The sequence below is a fragment of the Microplitis mediator genome, chromosome 2, assembly GCF_029852145.1.
Source record: "Microplitis mediator isolate UGA2020A chromosome 2, iyMicMedi2.1, whole genome shotgun sequence".
In the NCBI taxonomy this organism is placed as follows: Eukaryota; Metazoa; Arthropoda; class Insecta; order Hymenoptera; family Braconidae; genus Microplitis; species Microplitis mediator.
Genome location: NC_079970.1, coordinates 9,885,517 through 9,892,797, shown reverse-complemented (window position 1 = coordinate 9,892,797; position 7,281 = coordinate 9,885,517). Strand labels below are relative to the sequence as shown.

At 31.4% G+C, this 7,281-nt stretch overlaps 1 protein-coding gene across 2 annotated transcripts in view; it reads left to right on the top strand.

Moving 5' to 3' along the window:
- The first annotated feature begins 2,603 nt into the window (after positions 1 to 2,603).
- The window catches only part of LOC130663729 (protein dissatisfaction-like), a 69,710-nt gene continuing 65,032 nt past the window's right edge, over positions 2,604 to 7,281 (top strand). Inside the window, exon 1 of one of the 2 annotated variants that reach the window (XM_057463144.1) lies at positions 2,604 to 3,117. The gene's annotated coding sequence lies outside the window, so the exon portion shown is untranslated. Of the gene's footprint in view, positions 3,141 to 7,281 lie in introns of both variants that reach the window. The other variant, XM_057463145.1, reaches the window with a different exon arrangement.

The window sequence follows — 7,281 nt, the reverse complement described above, 5'->3', positions numbered from 1 at the left end:
GACGCTAAAAAGCAGCGTCAAGCCTCAACATGAAAAAGCATCTTTACATAGAAAAGAATATATTACACGGAAAGAAAATTATGGCAGCGGTTCCCATAATTTTGTGAAATTTTTTCCTATACCATCATAGGAATTACGACCATAAATTATGGGAGCGGTTCCTATAATTATAGGAATGATTCCCATAATTATAGGAATAGTTCCTATAATTATGGGAATGATACCCATAACACTATAGGAATGGTTCCTATAATTATAGGAATGGTTCCTATAATTTATAGGAATACTTTCTATAATATTATGGGAATCATCCCTATAATTTATTGGAATGGTTCCTATAATTTATAGGAACCATTCCCATAAATTATAGGAACCATTCCCATAGTATTATGGGAATGATTCCTATAATAGTATGGGAACTATTCTCATAATATTATGGGAATGATTCCCATAATGCAATTGGAATGGTTCGTATACCATTATGGGAATCATTCCTATAATATTATGGGAATAGTTCCCATACTATTATAGGAACCATTCCTATAATATTATGGGAATGGTTCCCATATTATCATGAAAAAATTAATTTAAAGAAATGTGGTAATCACTTTTACAATACACAGAAATATTATTAAACATAAAAACAAAAATTCAAACATTGAAAAAAAAAATCGTATTTGGCGAAAAAACATTAAAATTTTTAATAAGAATTTTTTGTCAGCACAAAACATTCAAGAAAATTTAAATTTTGGGAAATGTCTACACTATTGTGCAAAAACAAAATTTTATGATATTATAGGAATGGTTCCCATAACATTATGGGAATAGTTCCCATAATATTATAGGAATAGTTCCTATACCACTATGGGAACAATTCCCATAACAGTATGGGAATGATTCCCATACCATTATGGGAATGGTTCCCATAATGATATGGGAATGGTTCCTATAATATTATGGGAACCATTCCCATAATGGTATGGGAACCATTCCCATATCATTATGGGAACCATTCCCATAATGGTATGGGAACTATTTTCATACTATTATGGAGATGGTTCCCATAATATATGAGAACCATTCCTATAGTAGTATAGGTACTATTTCCATACCATTATGGGAACCATTCCCATAATGCATAGGAAAACTTCCCATAATTTTCTTTCCGTGTAGTTTTGAGTAATCTCGTTCAGTAATTGTAATGTTATTCAATGAAAAAAGCAGATATAGATTTTACATTTATTATCCCGTTGACGATATCTCTCAAATTGATTATCTCATTGAGACGTTCTTGGCAGCAATTGGATGCTTTTATCGAGTTCTGGAGCTGATTAGATTTTTTAATTGATCGATTCGATAGTTTCCGAAATATTCACAAAAAACGAAAAAAAACGGTTTTTTTCATTCTTTCGTCGACGATATCTCTCGAACGGATTATCCGATCGAGACGGTTGAGGTGGCAATCGGAAGCTTTTATCGAGTTCTAGAACTAATTAGATTTTTGAATTGATCGATTTGATAGTTTCCGAAATATTCACGAAAAACGAAAAAAAAAACGATTTTTTTTCATTATTTCGTCGACGATATCTCTCGAACGGATTATCCGATTAAGACGGTTGAGGTGGCAATCGGGGCGTTTCATTGAGGTCTAGAGCTGATAAAATTTTGGGAATGATTGGTTTAGTCGTTTCGACGATATTTGAAAAAAACCGTTTTCTACTGTTTCTTTCGTCGACGATATCTTTTGAAGGGATTATCTGATTGAGACGTTCTTGGTGGCAAACGAAAGCTTTTATCGAGTTCTAGAGTTGAATAGATTTTGGAATTGATCGATCCAACAGTTTTCATAATATCCAAAAAAAACGAAAAAAAAAATTTTTTATTTTTTGTATTTCTTAAATATCTCAGAGTTTATTTGACTAAATGGTCTAAAATTTTTTTGAAAATCTCAGTTTAGAAGATATCTTTCGAATGCCGCAAGAACCATCTAAATCGGTTCATTCATCAAAAAGATATGAGAGGTTTCCATCCACACACACACACACACACACACACACACACACACACACACACACACACACACACACACACACACACACACACACACACACACACACACACACACACACACACACACATACAAATACATACATACATACAGACATCGCTCTGAAAATGTCAGAAGAGCATCCTAGCACCTTCAAATGTCGACATATGATAAAAACCCGGTTTTTGAAAATCGGGGTGAAACCAATAACTTCCCGAATTTTTTGAAAATCGTCGATTTTCTCAGCGGGAAGTTAAAAATTTTGTTTTTAATAGTTTTGATTGCCTTACTTATTTTAAGCGAATCTCCCATAATGTATCAAATTTTACAAAAAAAAAATTTTTTCTATAAAATTTTTTTAATAGAATTTCATTTAATTCTTAATAAAAATATTATTTCAAGTAAGTTTAAATAGATTTCATTAAATGTGAATTAATCAATTTATATTAATATTTAAGAATAATAAAATTTTTTTTAAATATAACAAAAAATACCAATAATTAATTCTTATGAAATCACTGTAATTATATTAGTAGAATGATAAATAAATAAAAGGTGTATATATATAGAACAACAGATCAACATTAAATATTTATGCAATATGTTATAATTTGTGCCTCAAAAAAAAAAAAACTGACGGATAAATAGCTGGTGGTGGTTATTGACACGCGAAACGACATCAAGTTGACTTTGGTGGTTCTCAGGTGGCTTGCCCGTCACTCAGGACATGCTTATGCCATTTCAACCCCTATCCATATCCGAGAGGGGAGCACGATCACCAATTGCAAGCTCTATAAGAGGGTGCCTTTACTGCTCCGCCCCGTGGCCAATCAAAATTCTAGCTCTTTTACCCCGTCAACGAAAGCTCTGGTGAATTCTAGCCAATGGGTGAAAAATACAGATAACCCTTGGCTTCAGTGATCACGTCTAGATCACCCCCGAGGTCTCGATGACGGAAGCTCAAAATTACGAATCATAGATCACTACATGAGTTTTCGTCAGTTAGTTGATCTATTGAGTTGTGCGGGATTATTCGTTTTGTCGATAACTTTTTCCTGGTCTATGATAGTGTAAGTAAAAATTTAAATCCAAGGTAAGTTGTTTGTTTTATCTTTTAAATTCAAATAAAATTTTAGTTGTAATTTTTAATTGATTTTAATGATTCAAGAAAAATCGGTTTATTTATTTTAAAGTTTATTATCAATTTTATTAAATGCTAGTTAGATTGCCATTTCATTAGAATATTAAAATATTATTATATTACATACTGAAACTGACTGATTCCAAAACTATCATAATTTTAAATTAAAAAGTTATAAAATAAAGTGAGTGAAAAATAAAGAATTAATAATAACTAAATATCAAGTTGTAATACAACAATTATAACTAGAAATTGGTTATATATTATTAAAAAGATTTCATAGAAATTGAACTATTTTTTTTTCCTCATATAGTGCTATGAAAATTTAAAATTAAAAAAAAAAATGGAAGTTATTGGTTTCGGTCCGATTTTCGAAAATCGAGTTTTCATCAGATCTCATCGACGTTTTGAGGTCCTAGAAAACTATTCCGAACATTTATAGATGGACGTCCGTGTGGATGTGTGTGTGTGTGTAAATTTTTTTTGCCCGACGATATCTTTGGAACGAATCAACCGATTTAAGCGTTTTTAGCGGTAACCCGAGTCGAAATTTAAAGCCGACATTGAGCCTTCTAAGGCTGTTCTGATTTCGGACTTGGGGGCTTGAAGTAGATTCTATTATCATTTTAAATTAGGTCTGACTTTGGACCCCAAAGTGGTACAAATTTCCATTTTTATCACTTTGGTCTCCGAAGTCGGGCTTGAGGGGAATAAAAATTAGGGTCGACTTTTTAGAACCCTACAACCTATATAATAATAATAATAATATTTATTATTATTATTATTATTATTATTACTACTTCAGATTGTAGTTACAATTACTAATTGGTAATATTATCGTTTTAATTATAATGATAATTACCATTGATACTATTACTATTGTTGTTATAGTCAAGTTTTTTATCACAAACAATTAAGCGATAGCTATATATTTTGAAAATTTAAATTAGGGTGTTATAATCATTGTAAACGCGAATTAAATTCAAGGTGATAGAAAATATATATATATTACGGTGTTTCAAAAAAAATTTTTTCTTATGGTTGCAAAAGTTAGTCTTAGGTATAAAGAAAAATCCTCCCAAAAGGGCAGCTCGAAATCTCAATTCTACTAAGAGCTCAACGAATATTCATTTTCTCATTTAAATCGCATGTAAAAAAAATTTTTTTTTTGTTTTTTGAAAATAAAAGTATTAAAAACTTTTTTTTCGAAAATCAAAGTAAATAATCTTGTAGGTAATTAAATACTCTACAAAAAAGCTTCTAAGTGTTTTCTCCGTAGAACTAACATAAAAAAAATCTGGGCGTCGGTTGGCCCTGCGGGCCAGCCCCAAAACTTCCCGCTGTTTTCGAGCTCAAAACGCTCGAAAAAATTAGTGTGAACACATTTTTGAGCTCGAAGAGAAAATGCTTTTATATGCAATTGTTTTTTCATGAGCCTTTTAAGCTCAACAAGTTACGTTTTATGTTAAAGTTTGAAAATTTAAGAATCGAAAATCATTAATGAACGTGCGGTTTTTAAATTTTTAGTTTTGATTATGTTCAATAAAATAAATAAATTGAGGTAGAAATCAATGTCAGTAATAAAAATAAAGATGTAATTGAGTTTTGACTCAGATCAGAGCAGTAATATATAAAATTCCGCATGGAAAAATATATATGTGAAAATGAAATGCAACATATATGTCAAATATATAACATATATGTGCGCAAAAAAAATATGTCAACTAAATTTTCAGATAAGTGTATGCATAGTTGAAAACATAAATGCTTACATAAAATTAAAACTATATAATACATATATTATAAATAAATGTTATATAAATGGAGATATATATGTGGCCATATAAGTAAACATATACGTAGACGTTTATGCCGTCATATATCGAGAAATATATGCACACATATATGTGGACATATATGCAGACATATGTGCACATATATGTAGACATATATTTCTACATATATGCCGGCATATATGAAAACATATAGGTCAACGTATATACGAATCTACATGTTAACATATAAACAAATATATATGTCGATATAAATATGTAAATATGCATGTGAACATATATATGAAATGTACGTCGAGATATTTATTTTTAATAATATTCTACTATACGTATACAAATATAAGAATTGCAAAATTTGTAGAAATGATTTACGTATATATCCTTGTCTGATGAAAAGCATATATAAAAATCATTTCACAAATGTCGCTAGGTAATGGATGACGTGACTTAATTGATATAGACAAATTGAACTGTGCTCGGCACAAGGTCCAGTAGCTCAACTGCAGAGTACTCGTGTGAGAACAAATTGATCTGGTTTCGAATCGTTCCTCTTAATCAGGGAAGGGATCAAACAAGACGATTTCAGACTATGGTCAGGGTGAAGTTGGCTGCCCGAGCCGTAGGCGAGTGCTGACATCATCCGCAGTCTGAAATCGTGTTTCATCCTGAGACACACACCCTATATTTCATAATTATCTGCATCAGAACTTCAAGTTCCGGTGTCAGCAGCCAGTAAGAAACAAGTCAATTTCAAGCCGATGACGCGGAGAACTGTTAGAGAATGAGAAATATGTGATTTACAGTCACTTATTAAATACTAAATAATACAAAAATATTATTTTCACTCATTTTTTAGTAATTTTATTTGGTTAATTAAAACTGTCACTTAAAAAATGAAATGAGTAAATTGAAGTGACAAATAAACAAATGAGAGTAATAAGGCTACAAATAAACATTAGATATAACTGATACCGGGCAGAAACAATTGTGTTTCTTCCCTTGGGAAGAAACACGCATGTTTCTGCCCTCTGTATGAAGGTATTTTTGAATTACGAATTCGCTAGCAGTTGTTTGCAGCATCGGCTTGAAATTAGTTTGTTTCGACTGGCTGTAGAGACACTGAAACTTTAAGTTTCGATGCTGGTATCCTGAAAAATTTTTAAAATGCGTCTATGATAATTCGTAGAAATATCTGATTCAACCAGTTATTAATTTGGGACTATTTGTGCAGCTGTTGCAAATGTTCACGGATTAGAATCCTTTTCACTGATCCGTTTCAAGTTTTCATAAGTGTTTATCTCATATAAGTTATTCTCTCAATTTTGTTAAAATTAAAAAAACAATTTTTTTGCTATTGACAAAAAAAAAAGGGTACATTTAATAATAATATCTCGACTAGAATTTTTCATAAGGGCCTGACGAGGTCCTTATCGGGTTAACCTTATTTCAAATAAGGTCCCGATCAGGGTATCCTGATATGGATGTAACGCTTAAGACCCATGAGGGCCTTATCAGGGTTGCCTTATCAGGACCATACCAGGAAATCCTCATCACGTCCTTATCAGGATTGCCTTATCAGGTCCTTACCAGGATATCCTCATCAAATCCTTATCAGGATTACCTTATTAGTAATTATTTTTAAAAAAATATTAAATTGCAAAAAAAAAATAAGAGAATTTTAATTCGATCGAGAATGTTATCTATTGTATTGAGAGCATTAATTAGAGAAAGTAAACATACTTTTTATTGATGAAAAAATCCCGAAAACTGCTGGGCTCGAACCTGCGTCCTTTCGATTCAAAGTCCTCGATGCTATCAACTGGGCTGACATACACATGTGATCCTGAAAGTGTAAATATAATATTTATTATGATGTCAAAGAATAACTGATAAAGAAGTAAATAATCTGTGCTACAATGATTGACGTGATTTTTATATAATATTCTTTTGTACTTTTTTTAATTTTTAGCCTGTAAATGAAATACTTAAAGGGATGGGATAACTTTTTTTTGAATAAGGATATCCAGATAAGGTCCTGATCAGGAACTCGTCAGGTTGACCCGATGGCAAATAACTTTTTTTTGAATAAGGATATCCTGACGAGGCCCTGATCAGGATCTCGTCAGGTTTGCCCTAACAAGGCAAACCTTATATTAACCTGATAAGGTCCTTATGGTACTTCAGGCGAATCAGGAAGAAATTCTAGTCGGGATCTGTTGTGATTTAAGAAAAGTATATCTATCTAGACTTAAAAGCTATTCTGAGCTTTTGAACTATGTTATAATTTAGTTTTACTCTCG